General features: G+C 40.2%; 2 long non-coding RNA genes across 3 annotated transcripts in view; both read left to right on the forward strand.

Moving 5' to 3' along the window:
- Positions 1–17,158, forward strand: part of LOC144464609 (uncharacterized) — a 77,554-nt gene that overhangs the window by 26,732 nt on the left and 33,664 nt on the right. Inside the window, exon 1 of one of the 2 annotated variants that reach the window (XR_013492284.1) lies at positions 9,013–9,237. The exons of the other annotated variant lie outside the window; for it this stretch is intronic. This is a non-coding gene — a long non-coding RNA (uncharacterized LOC144464609). Of the gene's footprint in view, positions 1–9,012; positions 9,238–17,158 lie in introns of those variants that run through there. 2 annotated transcript variants of the gene reach the window in all.
- Positions 9,253–10,822, forward strand: LOC144464610 (uncharacterized). Its single transcript, XR_013492287.1, has 2 exons — positions 9,253–9,548; positions 10,168–10,822. It is a non-coding gene; the product is annotated as an uncharacterized LOC144464610 (long non-coding RNA).

Genomic DNA, 17,158 nt, shown 5'->3' on the forward strand with positions numbered 1-17,158 from the left:
CCTACAGAGAGACTGTATTACCTTTACATCAGCATCCAGTATGGTCAAACTGTTGTCAGTCTTCTTCTGTTACCAGTTTAGCTTTTTTAAAGGAGGATGTAAGGACAGAAACAAGCCTGCTTCAGACCAAACTAGAACACATTCCCCTTGTAATTACTTGCAGTGTCTGTTTAGCAGGCCCATGTTTCAGGGAATGTTTTATAAAATATTTCTGTAAGATAACTGCATTACATAACACCCTTCTACCTTAACAGACAAAGCATTTCTCGCTTCTTCTTCACACTCATATAACAACGACAGCAGAGCTGCATACCGAGAGCAGCTTAAGGTTCAGTGTTTTGCTCAAGGACAATTAGAATAGGAGGATGTGAACCCTGTGATTAATGAATCTCTTGCTCAGTGAGTTAACATTAGCCTCCATCTGCACCGAGCATTTAAACCAGCTGAACTGTGAGCCTTGAGTGTATCTAGAGAATGATAGAGGGGTGATGTCATGTTCTCTCCACTGTTTGTGTAGCTGGCAGAGACTGGTGTGATGCTGGAGAAGGTCGCACACTATGACTCAGTCCTGACCAGAACAGCTCCATAGGACATTGTCCAAAAACTAGGATCCAATCAAGTGTCATTTCTTGTCCCTGTTGCCATAAAAATCTGTTTCTTTTTTTTGTTTGAGTTTATGGTTTTCTCTCTAGTTCTGTTTTGACAGTTGAAGTCTTGTGCCAATATTCCAAATTTTGAATCTGTTTGAGTATCTAGTAACTTTTTGATCCGGACGAGAGTGAGCACTCCTTGTAGATAAGACATATCCGTGTTATCTATAAAGAGTCGCTCACTGTAAATACAATCTGGTTGTGATTATCACAACATAAATACAGGAGGGCCTGTGCACAGGTGGCTGCCACTGGGCTGATGGTAACCAGACCCAACGGATGTCTGCACGTGAGAAAAGAGTCTTTGCTCCAATGTAACAGAGAGCTTCAATGTAAGTTTTAAACTATATCAGGACCACTGAAACATTGTACAACGCACAGTAGTAACTCCAACTTTTTGAAATCTCATCAGGATGTGTTCAGTGTAAATCGAGTGCAATGACTGGCTTTAAAATCCCCTGTGTCTTACAAGGAGTGACTAGAGGGGCCAAATCCCTGCTGTCTGATTGGCTCTTTGTAAATCGAAAAATGAACGTCCACTCCAGTGACCCATATTTCTGAGCAGTATGATTGACAACACTTGAGACCCCAACAGTTGTAAAATGGAGCGCAGTGTCACAGAAAAGAAAATGATACAGGAAAGCTAGAGTGAAAATTATTCTTCTGCCAGGGACATTCACCAACTGAATTTACATTCATACTCTTCACTTACTGTTTTTGTATTGGGTTGTTTGCCTTTCTCTCTTTGTTCACGGTGCTTGGTCTGCAGTTACTGCACAGGGCCAGCAATGCATGCTGCTCCTGACGTTAGTAAAACAGATTTAGGTTATTTGTTCTAAAAGCCTACACAAAGAATAATTTTACATACATATTACTGATGAGAAGTGTGGACTGGAACATGTGTCGTGTAACTGTTTTATTAACATTACCGTGATTCTTTTAAGTGATGCATGTTGACTGCATCCACACAGGATACAAAAAATCTACACATGCCCTGAAATGTTACTTATTGCCTTCAAGCCTTAAATTAAACAAAATATAAAGTCAGATTTGAGGTCCTATTGCAAAATAGACAATGCTGAACCAGCAAAAGAAAAAACACCTCCATCAACATGAAGGAAACTGGTAGTTGTTTTTTCATGAGGGTTGGTGTTATAAAAAGTGAAAGTTCCTTTCCTCTAATTACACTAAATAAATGAAATATGTATGCAACATTTCAATATCTGCTCATCTAAGCCAGATATGATTTTTTTTTTTTATTTCTGACTTGCTGGTTACTATTATTAGTAGTCAGACTACCACATTGATTTGATAATCAGAAGGCAAAGAACCAACAATAGAAATAGAAAATAATGTTTAATGTAATCTGATCTGTGTGATATCTATAAGTTATCTGACATCATGTGATTGGTTCCTCACATGTTAATGTTTTTCTGAAGAATATTTCTGATCAAAAAGAAGGGTCAGACCTATGGTGATTATATAACCTATGGCTCACTCTGTGACCAAAGCAAAAAGACATGGTAAAAAGTAACAAACCTTAAAAGACATTTTGATATTGACTGCATCTGTGTGTAGCTGAGGACAGTGTGGTCGTCAGGAGGCAGGCTTTGGGCTGTTGGGGCTCACCAGCAGTTACCTAGCTGAGTAAGCTTTTCCCCTGTTTGGGGGTCTGTATCTCCCCTCCCCTCATCCCTCCTGGTAATAGATGGCCTCATCACTGTAGGTTTGAGCTCACCTTTAAACAGCCAGACAGGACTGGGGTTTGTCTCTGGCCAAACGCTGGAGTGGAACAATAGGAGTGGGTGACATTGCCTATGCGTCTGTGTGAAACACACGTATAAGCACGTGATGGAGTGGTGTTGGGGCCTGCCAAGCAGCAGAGGGAGGATACAAGACATCCAGGGTATGCAGATCTGTGCTATTTGTTCATTTTTACTCTTGTGTCTTCTCACTCCAGTGTGGCATCATGCTTCTGGGAGTTGCTCGATGTCTGTGCATCACGTTCATTGCTTTTTTCTTTGCTTTCTGCGGTTTGTCTTTCAGGACAAACCCTTTGTCTAGCTAAAGCCTTTATGCAGTGGCTGGGTTGTAGCCTGTACAAATCTGTTGTTGTGTATATGTGTGTGCTTGTCCATTCACGATAAAGCATTTTTAAATATGTGCTTGCATTTGTGTTTTGATTTATAGGCTGCTTGGCCGAGTGCAGCGTCGACCGCGGCTGGGTTTAAATGTGTGTGGAGAGGAGATAGAGAGAGTCTGTGTATGTGTTAATGTGTGTGTGTGTGTGTGTGTGTGTGTGTGTGTTTGTGTGTCAAAGCTGTTTTTATTATTCTCTCTAAATGTGCTTATAATGCCAATATTATATTAATATTATTAATAATATTATTATATTGCCATGGGGGAGGATGTAGAGTCGTCCCTACAAATGTGTTATTTAACCCTGTGGAGGTTCCTGGCACAAGGATCTAACTTTTTTTTTTCTTTTCTTATGCATATTCTACATTCATATGGAAATGGGGGCAGAGGGACAGAATCTCACATCAACTTGATCTAGTTATGAAAAGCTGCCAGTGTTTGGACTGACCCAGAGCTGGCTTAAAGGTACTGGCCAGCCTCTGCCCCCAGACCACAGAGCAGAGAGACCAGCACATTTTTAGCTGCAACACACTCACATGGATGTGCTCACACATATACGCTTATACTAAAGATGAAAAAAGCAGATGCCCATAATTGCACTCACACAATTAGATACACTTGAGCACTTGGAAACACTGAGCACTGCCTCATTTTCTGTCACTTTGTCACAGACAGCCATGCCTAATCCTAGGGAGACGTCAGTGTTGCAAGATGCTCCTCTTCTTTAATTTCTCTCTCATTATTTTTCTCTTTCTTATTTTATTAACCCTCACTTTCCACTTTTGAACACCCAAACCAACTCCACACACACACATGATGCTACTCCTTTAGCAGTAAGAAGGACATTTGACTGCTGATTCATGTTGTTTTTATGCATTTTATTGTTAAAATGGCAGTATGTAATGTAATACCCAAATAAGGAATTAGTAACATTTTAAGAACCAAGAGTGGTACAGTTTTATTTTTATTACATTATTTTATTATATTTAACTATTTAATGTTACAGTTTTGTGTTTGTCTGCGTTTTGGATAAAAATAGACTGTCATGTCATGGAAGATTTTTTAAATATATTTTATTAGAATAGCTAAATTAAATTTCATCAAAAAATGTTTCATGCTTTTTTTGTGGTCTTGTGTGAGCAGATAAATACTGTAAGAGGAATATTAAAATTGTGTGAGAGAATGCAAAGGCCTTGGCTGGATTAAGATAATTTGGTTTTACCATGCTGTCTGTAAATTAATATAGTATTTGAGGAGTCCCATTTCTAATAAAATTCGAGTGTGCTTCCTTCCCAAGTATCGCTGATACAATAGGCCTCCCAGGCCAGACTGCTGCAGCTGGATCTAGCAGCAGGGATCCATCAAACAAGATTTGTCTCGGTGGATATGCTGGTTTTGTCCTTCAGGATTAGAGCCCACCACCCAGATTCAACCCCAGTCTCAGTTACATCGTGTTTGATACAAACAGACAGTTACCAAAAGTGAGCCTGTAGAGTTTTAATTCATTTAGTAACAAAAAAAGTCTCTTTGTTGTTTCCAACCTTTTTAAAAATTGTTTCTGCAATTTGCCCTATTTCAGTGAGCCAAACATTTTACAGGATTAAAACAAAAAATATTGAGGTAAATAAAAAGTGCAAAGTTGTTTTTCTTATTCAATTTAATTAAACACCAAATTGCCTCTGAAAAATTGTGAGTGCTTCAAGAGATGATTTTTGTTAATTTCACAAAGATTTCAGGAAGTACCTTTAAACATTTCTTAGCATTTTTACAGTTTTTTATATATAGAGTTAAAGATATGAAAAAGATATTAAAAAAGAATTTAACACTACTTACTCAACACTGACACATTATTTGCCTCCATACAATTGTTTTACATATAATTTGTGTGGGGATGTGTGAGGGTTTTTTCTGGTGGCTGTTGTGTTCAGTAGGATCATAATATGTGAGCTGAAGCATAGTATGTCGTCCCTCAGATTTTAGGCACGCGTCTTGACAGTCTACAAATAGAGCAGCACATTGCACGGTGTGTGTGTGTGTGTGTGTGTTGTTTTGTCTCTCCATTAGCACCCATTCAAAAGACAATGAGTTAGGGAAGCACATGATGGGCTTGTTAACTCACACGCATTAGTGGATCAGTGTGTGTCTTTGTGAGGGAAGGGAAACTCCTCTGTTATGATGGGAGTCTTTCACAGATGATACACTCCACTCCAACACCACAAGTGTCCAGCCACTGAATAGGCAGGATTTGTTGCTCTCCACCTAATTAAATAGTGCTTTGAATGGTGGTTATGGTGAGAGGGCTTTGTTCCAGTTCACCTTCTAAAGCTTCATGTTTGACTTTGGTGACAGTGATGTGGCTCGGCTGTGACAAACACAGGAGCTGTTTCACTACACAATGATCAGAGCTTCTCACACTGTTTGTCAGAGACAGAGGTGGAGAGTGTTTAGTTTGTTATGGTGATCCCTCATGTACACAATCATTATCAGAGCCCTCTTATTTAATAATGTTTTCATCTTCCAAAATATTAACAAGTGGCCATAATTTAATTGTGAGGATTGTGAACACAGCAGTCAAATGTAGTCAAGTAGTAAGGGGCAGATCATGTCGTGGAGATGTTTTGGATGTGCTTAGCATTGTGGATTATGAGCAAGGTGGACTTGAGGGGGGTGAGGAGCAGATTATGGTGCTGTCTGTGTTTTGTGCAGCAGCCTATGGGCTTGACGTGAGGTACGGGGACACATGCCTTTGTGGCCCTAAGAAAGGACAACAGATCACGTTAGTTCAGCAGAGAGTTTTGTGTGTGTTGGAGGTTAGTATCAGTGCTACACAGATCTGTTGCAGCCTTTGATTAGAAATGAGATTTCAGCCTGTCAATGAAATCTTTATTTAAAGGCTTGTTGTCTCCCAGGATTTCCACGCCTTTGAATTGGTGTAATCCGTTATAGTGACAACCCTTAAAGATTTTCATGACTTTGGATTTCAGGGGTGTCTTACAATGGTCTAAATGCTGTTTGAGAGGCCTTTCACATGTTTAAGAGCCCGGTACCAACAGATTCTGAGGCAGGGAGGACTGCATATACTATATACTTGTCAATATTCTTTTAATCAGGAGGGATTTTAATTATTTCCACAAATGTGACTGCTAACTTAAGTTTAATATATTCATATCAATTCTAATGGCAAACAGTAGTAACCAACATTGTCTGTATCTAATATTAAAATGGAAGGTAGTTGTGCAGATATGTCACATGTAGCCACACAGTTTGCATGCAGAAAACTGGGACAGGATCAGTTCGGGGAAAACAATGTGAAATCAGAGAATGGGAGCTGGAACTTGTCATCCCTTGTAAACGCTGCCTTGCATTTGGTTAGCTCGGCTGCCTTGTAATGAAGGGTGTGTGCTGCTAACACTGGGTTGTGTCTTTGTGGCAGCACACAGTAGAGCCGCACTTGGCATTTGGCTTCCATTTTTTCAAGGCATGAAATGGTTATGATGGGCGCTGCTTTGCTTGTGTGTTTCAAGGAACACTTGCCAAAACCGTTGTTCTAGTGTATCTGTGTGTGTATTTGTGTGTGTGTAGGAGAGAGAAAGAGGTGAGAGTATTCAAATGCTGTTCTTTGTTTTTTTAAAAAAAAATAGATTTATGCTCTGCCTGTCATGTAGTTCCAACCTAAATGTAGCTGATACAGAATGAACAATAACACATCTGTTATTGTTCATTCTGTATCAGCTACATTTAGGTTGTCAGTTTCAGACCCCCTCCTCTGCAGCACCCTGGGATCATCTGAAATGATGAAGAAAAAGACAAAAAAAAAAGTCTTTGTCAACATGTCTGTATTTGTTCTGCCATATTGTACTCCAAGACAACTTAAATTCCACAGCGTGGAATTGGTTTAAAAAAACTGCAGTGAGGAAAAATAATTTCATTTGGAAATATCCTATAATCCTATATTTATTTTATTTCCAGTTGTACACCAGGCCCACCACTTTATCATTTGATTCTGTATACTGAGTAAAATATGGCCTCCTGCTGGTGTGTAATATGAGACAAGAAGGTTGACCATGCCAGCCTGTCCCTGTCGGTGTGTTGTATGTTGGTTCAGTCAAGACATCTCCTCGTCCTCCACCCCCCATCTCCACCATTGTTCCTGCTCCAAATCAGCCAGCTCCATTTTCAACATGCAGCTTGTGCTGTTATTATATCATAGCTCTGTCTTTTCTCTTCAAGGATGAATAATATTCTGCATTATTGTGGGGATCTTATTTTATTTTATATGGTTACTGCTCTCTCTTCAGTTTTAGATATTCCCTTTCAACTAGAAGATAATGTAAAAAAATAAAATTATAGTACATTATTAAATAACCACACATTTTCTACATTTTACTCTTTAAAATGATATAGATTTTTATTATATATACACATATACATATATATAATATATACATATAAATGTGTATAAATATATATATATATATATATATATATATATATATATATGTTCTGATCATATTGAGCAGCCACTAGTGTTTCTTAGAATTATTTATGTTTATGAAGATTTGTTTCTCAGATTATCATCTCAGTAAATGTTAATCACATAGAAGTAATGCAATACTAATGTTGAATTGTTTCTGCTGTTTAATTCCATCATTTATTTTCACATAAAGCCACATTTTTTCAAAGCAGCAGCAGACCTCCTGCAGCAGCCCTTTGGTTTGTACTATTTGGATTTGGCGTGTGGTGGGCGCAATATTTTCGGAGGCCAGCCTCGTACTCACTATGGAAGCAGCCTCAATTGTTCTGTGAACACAATGCCTTTGCCTTCTTACTTCACTGGTTCCTTTGCTTTCCTTCCTCTGCCTTTGAATTTGCTCATTTTCTGCCCTGTTTTGTTCCCCCTCTTCCCCCTCTGATTGGCCCCTGCATAGCAACTTGTCTGATGGAGCATGGAAGCTTGAACTGTTCCTCTCTGCAGGCTCCGCTTTCAATTTCTTTTTGATTCTGTGTGTTTACAATATTTACAGTTGTTTTTACCTCAAGCTGTATTTTGAACTCTTGTTATGCAACTAAACACAGTCGAAATATATTTAATTGCTAGAATGCAAATTTAAAAATATGTTATCATGAGCAAATATTTGCAAATTGGATTCTGTATGTATTTACAAAAGTGACTGTAAGTCATAAAAACAAACAAATCATCAAGTCTTACGTCCATTACACAACAAAATGAGTTTTGCTTTATAAATGTGACTGAACAAAAAGTCACCTTATCTGTGGCCTCATTCAATACTGATATGTTGACACTGATCGTCTTACCTTGTGCTAAAGCTATCACTGAAGCTCTTGCCTGCGTTCTCTCTTTGTCCCCTCACCCATATATGCTCACCCATAACATTCACTGCAAGCAGTCAATAAACGTTATCTTATTAGAAACACATAACATTCCATGAGCCCTAAAATAATGTTTATATTTAATTAAAGTGGTTGATTTCCAGGACTTGACAAATTAAGTGTATTTTTTTACTTGTATTATAATTATGGTTTTACATGTGTTATATTGTCCATTTTAAACATAATTTAAAAATATTAGATTGGGTCAAATAATGCAGTAATGTCTACATTTATCTTAATTCTGTTCTTCTTTTTTAGGTATTTAATACAAAGGGTTCCCATTTCTGTTTGGACTGTAGCAAATGCATTCAAATGGAATGTGCAGCTGCATGTGTCTCATGTCAGTCCTTCATTTCTTGATTTATTAAAAGTTAAAATGATAGAATTTTTTTTTCTGCACTTTTACATTTTAGGTTTTTTTCTGCAAACATGTTAACATTTATTTGATCAATAAATACAATTTCTAAAATATACAGTGAAAATCAATCAGATTTTTCAGAATGATGAAATCTGCCTGACTGCAGACCACATCAGAATTAAACTTAGCACAAATTATTAAAGAGAGAAAAAATGTTTGAAATAAAAATGACATTCTTACAATAAGTGAGAAAAAAAAATCACAGCTCTGGGCCCACAACACAGACCTCAGAAGAGAGAGGGAAAAATGCTTGCTAAGCTATCCGTTTCACGCACGCAGGGACAGAAGGTTCGATATTCATTCGATCGATGAATGAAAAGGCACAATGGCGAAATCGGACGGGCTCCTTTTCAAAACCACATCTCCAATGTTCCCCCCCCCCCACCCCACCCCCCCCCAGCCACCCCTCCACAGTCTGCAGTCGCTGGGCGGCTGGTGTAGCAGGCACAGAGAGAAAGAGAGAGAGGAGAGCAAGGGTTACATCAAGGCTGCTCCCTGGACCGTGCAAACAAGTCTAGACCAGTGACCTATTCAATGGCTCCTTTTGAGGAGTGGGGCAAGTTCGGTCAGAGTGAGGAGAAAGGCAGGCACAGCCTCTTTTCACTGCCGAAGCAGCTCACAGCCTACGATCGACAGGAGGTAAGGAGGGCCGGGAGGGCAGGCATCTGCTTCCATGGTTACGGGCCGGGTATGGGGACCCTACTATTGAGGAAGCTCCGTTCTCATGCTCCCACAGAGGCAATGTCACGCATTTTAAAAATGCATCAGGCCGAGGCGAGGACCATAGCCACCAGCGGCAGAGTCGCTCTTTGAGAAGGGAAATAAAATGATAGCATGTCAGTTTGAGGAGAGAAAAAAAGAGTATGCGGAACGCTTTGAGACTGGGGTGGCAGCATGCGCTTAAGAAAGAAAGAAATGCATCACATGATCATGGCAAATCCTAATTCAAAGTAAGATGTTTTTTGTGGATATTTTTTTCGGCATGCTCCATCGATGTTCTACAACTTGCTGGATCTACATTTTGAGCTGTATTTGTGGTTAAATTGTAATGTCTCTGTGGAAGTCAGTGGCACAGATGATTTATCCTTGGAGGGAGCAAAGGTCAAGGTTTATATGCTGAACTCAGAGACATTTTTTTAATGAGGATTCTCTCCAATCAGCAACTTTCACGTTTGAAGCATCAGAGCAGGAAGGAAGGAAAGGAAATTATCTTTTTTCACTTTTACATACAAATTTATTCTTTATTGTTATTAGCAGAAAACTGTAAGCTAGTAGACATGTCAGTATTTAGAGGCAGATAACTAAACTGTGAATAACTGTTATAAAAACAGACTGTGTATGAGGGCTTTGAATTGCAAATCTGTTGAAAATGAAGAGTCACATCTGTGTGTTGATTTGTTTGTGTTTGGGCACAAGCTGTGTGTGTGTGTGTGTGTGTGTGTGTGTGTGTGTGTGGTGTATGTTGAGTTGAATGGATGCTTTGGGCTTTTCTTCATGAGGGAAGGATGTGTTGGAACGTTGAATTTGGTCATGCAGCTGACGCTTTACCCCCTAACACACTCCAAACAGAACGGACAGATGGCTGGCCCTTAGGAAGGGCTTGGGGCGTTTGGATTTGCTCTCAGACCGTGGGAAAGTCTTTGGCTGACTTCACCTGCTCAGGGAGCTGATGTGACTGGATTAAACAGCAATGAAAGACGAGAGAAAGGAAAAATAACATGGACAACAGTGCACAAGGCTTTATGCAAGTGTGAGCATTTTCTCACCTCTTGTTTAAGAGAGAAAATTGGAGACATGGAGACCCATTGAAAAACGACTGACAATTTGAATTTAGATATATTTTTAAAGAATAGAAAACCTGGCACTTTGTAGTGAGTGCAAAGAGAGACAGGGTGGATGGGTTCATTCTTTTTTGCATTTGTCTTTGTTATCCTAATTGGAGACAGTTGATCCTCAAGTTTGTTGGGACATTAGACATGATGTTTGGCCATCTTACTCTCTCTCTGCTTTTGATTATCTGTGTCTTAGAATGATGGCCATGTGCATGCTTTGATTTATTGTTACTAAAAAAGAATGGGGCCGTTTGTTGAGCTTTGTCTGATTGATACCAAGATGCATGCACTCTTCAAATTCATACTCCACAAACCACAGACCTTGCATTTAATGGCTCATTAAATATCAGTTTGAACGTGCAATAAAATAAGATGGATTGTGTGCACTGAAACATTGTGTTTTGCTCATTTCATTCAGTGTGTGGATGTTAGAATTTATTAAGAGGCCACTAAAATGTGTGCTGACAAGTATGAAAGTCTGTTTTTAATCCCACAAATAAATGATAAAAAAAAAAAAAAAAAAATCCCTGCCATGACTGCGATGGTGATTGGTGGAGCGTGAAGTCCGGCCCTCTGTGATATGAGTGCAGATTTCAGTAATGGAAATCACCTGGACTCTTCATATATACATTCATAATTACAGACATGATTTCTGAAGGCTTATTGCTGTAACCATAGCAGTAGACTCATCTTTAATATTTAGAGGATTGTGTGTGTGTGTGTGTGTGTGTGTGTGTTTGAGATTAGTTGAGGATATTATCCAGCTCATTTTCACTCACTCCATGATCTGTTACACATTTTAGAAACAAAAAAATATATTTGCTGTTCTTTTATATATTGTGGTCCTTCTGATTTAACTCTGGCACTAACTTTGTGGAAAATACAGAAGATAAATGTGTCAAGCATCTTTGTGCAGTGGCACATAATTGCATAGTTTTCATGTTTGTGACACCAGCCCAGGCTCTGCAAATGTTGATTCCTTACCACAAGAATCTCTATTTCCTGCTACTTTGAGTGCCATGCTCTCAAAAAATACTCTTTTGCTGTTTGGCTACAAAAAGGCATTATCTTTCATACAAGTAGAGTGCATAAGAGTTCAATTTGGGAACGAGTCAAGTGCTCTCCATCTGAGAAGGGTGTGCGTGTGTTGTTGGATGGAAGGGGCTGTGGAGAACTAATCAAATGTGGTTTGCACAGAGCGCTGTAGTCAGTGCTTGACAAGAAATGTGAACTTGACTCTGCACTGCTTAAAGGGATGGTTTGACATTTTGGCATATTCACCTATTGCCGTAACCCCTATAGTCATATGAGTAGGTACATTACCTTTAATTATCAGTGCCTGTTGTTCTGCGATTGGTGGGGCAGAACTGCCTGCTGCTCTGTGCACAAAATGGAGGTGAATGGTACAGCCCCCTCTCTCCCTCAAAACTAATCAAATACACCATCAAATGACACCAAAACGCTCTTGTGTACAACTTGTAGCTTACACATTCACCACGCTATGAAATAATAATGTAATATTACGAGACAGAGTTGTTTTGAAGCCAAATGCACAGCCAGAACTACATTCCAGACATACAGTACTTGCTGGGCGGAGTGATTTCAAACAGCGTATGTTTAGTGCATTTACTCCCGTCATCAAAACAAGTTTGTTGAGAAGAAGCCAGAATATACAGAGGAAGAGTTACAGGTTTTGGAAGAAGAGAGAGCAAGAAGAGAGGCTGAGGCTGCCGAGCAACCAGGGGCTGAGGGGAGACCCAGAGGCGGCATGGATTGGTGGTGTAAATGTGCAGCTTACTGGCCACTTTATTAGGTACACCTATGCAATCTAATACAATCCAATACAACATATCTGCCACACATTCTATGTTTACAAAGCTTTTACATTTTCAGTTTTTGTTGACATTGTCAGTTGTCATTGACTGTATGTTATATACATATGTTGATGGTTGGATGGGACGAGAGTACGCCTCAAAATAATCACCGGAACACGGGGACAACATGCTAACTCCACACTCATAAATCACCACAACTCCTGAGGGAACAACAACTTAAAATGTTCCTTAGCAGTCTGTTTATTCCCAACAATGAGAAGTAATGCCAGTCACTTCACTATATGCTCTGGGCAAGCACTTATCCATAACATAACCACAACAACATTTGCATTTTAGCCTTATTTACCATTGCTTGGGTTGTAGGCTAATGTTACTCAACATGGAGGTAACATTACAGCAGAGAGATTGCTGGGCAAAATACACAACGATCACTTACCACGTCTGCTGGTTTTGTGATGCCGACAGATGGTATGGCAGTATTTTTCAAGAAAAGCGTTTGAACCATTACTGAGCTTCTGCGCTCCATCCTGTAGTCCTCTGGTAAAAAATGGTTGGAGTGAACAAACATTTTCCGGACCATTTCCACAGGCGTGTTGGGGTCGATGTCCAGCACAAATAGCCATTGTTTCATCCTGTCCGTATTTTTGGTTGGTACTACGTGATGGTACTGCTCCATGTCTTCGGCTTGTTACCGCAACCTTTTACAATACATGTGTAAACCATGATTTACAACAACACTGTAAACTTTCTGGTGCGTCCAGCTGACGATACCGCAAATGCAAAGCTGCAAGCAATAACAACGGCATTGTCTAAGGTGCGCACTGTGTCACTCCGCCCAGTGGTTTACTCAAGAAAGTAGTTCCGAGTATTTTTTTCATGTGTCGTAATGTTAGGCCTACTTAATTATACATTATTATTTCATAGCGTGGGGAATGTGCAAGCCATGTGTTGTCCACTAGAGTGTTTTAGAGTCATTTGATGGTGTATTTGATTAATTTTGAGGGAGAGAGGGGGCTGTACCGTTCACCTCCATTTCAGCGGGCAGCTCTGCCCCACTGATCTCAGAACAGCAGGCACTGACAATTACAGGTAATGTACCTACTCATATGACTATAGGGATTACGGCAATAGGCGATTTTGCCAAAATGTCAAACTATCCCTTTAAGGGACCCTAGAGGACTTTGCTGTGGAGCAGTTTAGTTGTTGGTGTATTGTGCTCTTCAGATTCAGCCAAAGCTGCCTTTTTTAATGGGAATGATTTGTGCCATAGAGATTAGGTCATACAGTCATACATTTGATATTCATTTGCACCACATTCACTCTCAGAGCAGTGATGATGGGACAATGTCAACAAGAATTAAGACGACATTGTTGTCTCTTTTTTCTCTTTCTCTCTCCGCTCTGAAGGTGTTACTCAGACACTCACAGAAATATGAGGCTTTTTTCCTTAAAGTGTGCATCTGAGCTCATCTCAGGCTCTCAGAAATGTCTCCATGCAAAATGCACACAAAACACACTTTAGTAGGACCGCAGGGCTGCGTAACGTTGATGTGGATGGAGCTGGTCTGTGTCAGTGGACGAACATTAATTGGGTTACTAGAGCTCGTTCCCCACTTGCTCATACTCTGTATATAAATACACACTAAGAGACATTTTGTGCTCTGGCATCGCTGACCTGTTCACATCATGGTTTATTTTTATAGTGGTAATTTGCCATTGGCGCGATGGTTTGGTTTCAGAGGGCCACAAGATTAATCATGGAGGGCATTACTGCAGTATAATTACACTTTCTGTAAGTGTACTGGCAACATTTCTCGTGTGTGCACTCTCTATCTCTGTCCATAACACATATACACACACAGTCAGCTACAAAGAATGCTCAACACAACAGCAAAGGGCAGAGCAGAGGTGCCTGCTCTACATAGCATTGCTAAAATACTGCAAACCACAGTGTATCCACAGTAATAAGAGGTGTAATATCCTCATATACAATGCAAACATCAATATCCTTCTTAATCTCAGTCTGTGAAGGGGGACTGAAATGGTTGTTTTTAGGTGTGGACAGACAACACTGGGACATCTGCCTGAAGAACATTGTTCAATGCTGTTAGCAAGAAATTAAGACCACAGTTAACAATAACTGATACTAGAACCAACTCAGAAAACAAATGAATGTGTGTGTGAGTGTGTATGTGTCGGGGGGGGGGGGTTGGAGTCAGTAGCAGTGCTGTGTAACGTCTTTAAGATCATTACTCCACACAAAATGCACCCCTGGGGTGTGTGACACATTTCTCAATGGGCTCTTCCACGGGATTTAACGGGTAAACAGCAGACAAAGGGAGTTGGGACCATGTAGCCCAGCAGGGGACACCCCGGTGGAAACACCAGGTTGCTTTATAATCCCTGCTCTGTCCCATCCTGTTGGCTCTGCCTGCAGTCGTGGCTGACTGGCATGTGCTTCTGTCATAGGGAGTCTCGCCAACTGTGTTACGACCTGTGTGTTGTAATGGTTTTGGGTCCGTGTAGCTCTTTGGAGTTAAAGGACAGGCAGAAACTCACTTTCACACACGTGTGGGATTTCACAAATGCTCGTCGTTTATTTTTACGTCCACTTAAAACTCTCCAACCTTACCAAGCCCGGTTGTATGGCTACTACAATTCCACACATGAACACAATAGTTGCCACACGTACTTACAACCATTACTGTTGTGTTGAGAGACATAAAGGAAAGCGGGAGCACATAGGTGTAGTCCGACCAGCGTTTGGGTGCACTCTCAACAGATAGAAATCTTAACAAGCGCTGCTTGATGACGTTGCTGTTAAGCGACACAGTATACATCATGTTAAAGGCACATTTCATATATTCGACTGTTACAGTGTGCACACCACAAGATTTCTCCACTGAGTGCTCGCCAACAGAGCCGCAGATAATGTGGTGATGTCACCAAACTACAGTTTTTGTTGTTTGCCCGCTTGTCAGTGTTGCCAGATCTTGGGAGAGAAACAGGCAACCAGGGCTATGGAAACAAGCCCAAAAGAAGTGATTGATATATATAGAGAAAAGCGATGTTTAGAGAGCAAGCCCAAAATAAGCAACCTTGCTTTAGAAACAAGCCCAAATAACCGCAACCAGTGACTACCAATATTTGTAAGCTACTTTACAAAAAAACAAGGCCAAAGTCATGGCTAATAAGCGGACCTGACAACCCTGTTGTCGGCTTGTCCTCCTCGCATATCTTCTGTCCTCCTGTGTGCTGACGTGGGAAGTATCCCGCCTCTCATTGGCTGGTGCTCTTTGTCAGTGGTGTCACACTTCTCCAGTTTTCTAGCATGCCAGATATCCAGTCCCAGTCACAGACGAGGGGGCGACTTGCTCGTAGGCTTGTTCACACGAGGACTCGTCGTGGCAAACTATCTGCCAACTCACCTCCGACCCAAGGTGGCTCTCAAGATCCTCTGCGTATCAAAATTGTGGTGAAAATCGTGTAATGTGAACTAGGCTTAAGGCGACATGGCTTTGGCGTGAGAGGAGCCACGTTTTCAATGGGAATGCATCACACACACACACACACACACAAGAGGATATTTTACACTATACAAGCTAACTGGGGGCATGATCATTAAAATCATCAAATATAATTTTAGAATAGTTGTAAGAAGGCATGCTTACAGACCTTCTTTGATGCCACTTTTTATGTTAAATAATAATGAGGTTCTTTGTGGGTGAAGTTCAGTTCAAACATTAACCAAAACTAATGTGGGTAAGCAACATAGTCCCAAGGTTTGCTAAAACACACCTGTGCTTGTAGGTCTTCTTCAAGAATGTCATGTTTGTGTTTATGTCTGAACTTAAGAGAGCAGTATTCAGACAGTAATTTCAAACATATAGCTGAAGAAATGCCTAAATAATTCTAACAACTTGTAATATTAAATCATTTTAGAATGAGTGGATGGTAATGTCTGTTGAAGGAAAGACATCTGATAATCTTGTCAAGTTTTGGCATAACTTGAAACAGTTTGGTTTCATGAAAAGTTCTAAAGTAGTTTGATGTCTCTGAAGTCTGAGTGTTGAACTGTGGATGTCTTGACAATTCAGTGCATGTTTCCAGACCCTCTCAGACAGTGCTTAGTGAGTCAAGTATGAGCTAATGGTCATTTTAGTAAGAAGGCAGTGCTGATTCATCTGCTGATTTACCTGCAAGTCACCTGCTTTATTAGCCACAATAAGAGCCATCGACACTCTCCTCTATCTCATACCCAACTGTGAGCAAAAGGTATCTGAGCTCAAACAGTCTTTTAAAAATATGAATTCATCTGCTCTTGCTTATGAGTTTTAGGTTATTGATTGGTACCTCCTAATTGTGTCTGATTGTTTTGCACAAGCCTAATTAAAGTCTTGAATTGGCAATCATTTTCTCACAGTCCTTTGCTAAATCTTGTAATTTCCAGTGTTCTTCCCACTGTTAGGTGATTGCTTTGATAATGAGAGGTTGTGCAGAGGGATTATGTTTGGTAAGGACATGTAGAGAAAAGGTATCATCATGATAACTTCCTTCTCAGCCTTCTAAATGAGAAGCTATCTCAATGTAGTCATTTACGGTCCGCTCCTCTGGAGATAGCCTGTGGAAAATTCTTTATACCATCTTTGAAATTTGCACACCTGTCACTGAGATCTTACGGCAGAAAGAAGAAAATGGTGGTTGACTTTGGCGACCTTACTAATGTGGGGTAGGCTATAACTTGAACACAGGAGTGAATGTGTGCTGGTTCCTCAGAAAACCTTTAAGCCATGTTTACACCAAGCAGTCCAGTACGGTTCAGTTCAGTTCAGTATGCATTTTTCCTGTTTCCACTGTGAAAAGTTGTGGATGGTACCAATAGACTGTTCCTAA

This window comes from Epinephelus lanceolatus, chromosome 11, assembly GCF_041903045.1.
Source record: "Epinephelus lanceolatus isolate andai-2023 chromosome 11, ASM4190304v1, whole genome shotgun sequence".
In the NCBI taxonomy this organism is placed as follows: Eukaryota; Metazoa; Chordata; class Actinopteri; order Perciformes; family Serranidae; genus Epinephelus; species Epinephelus lanceolatus.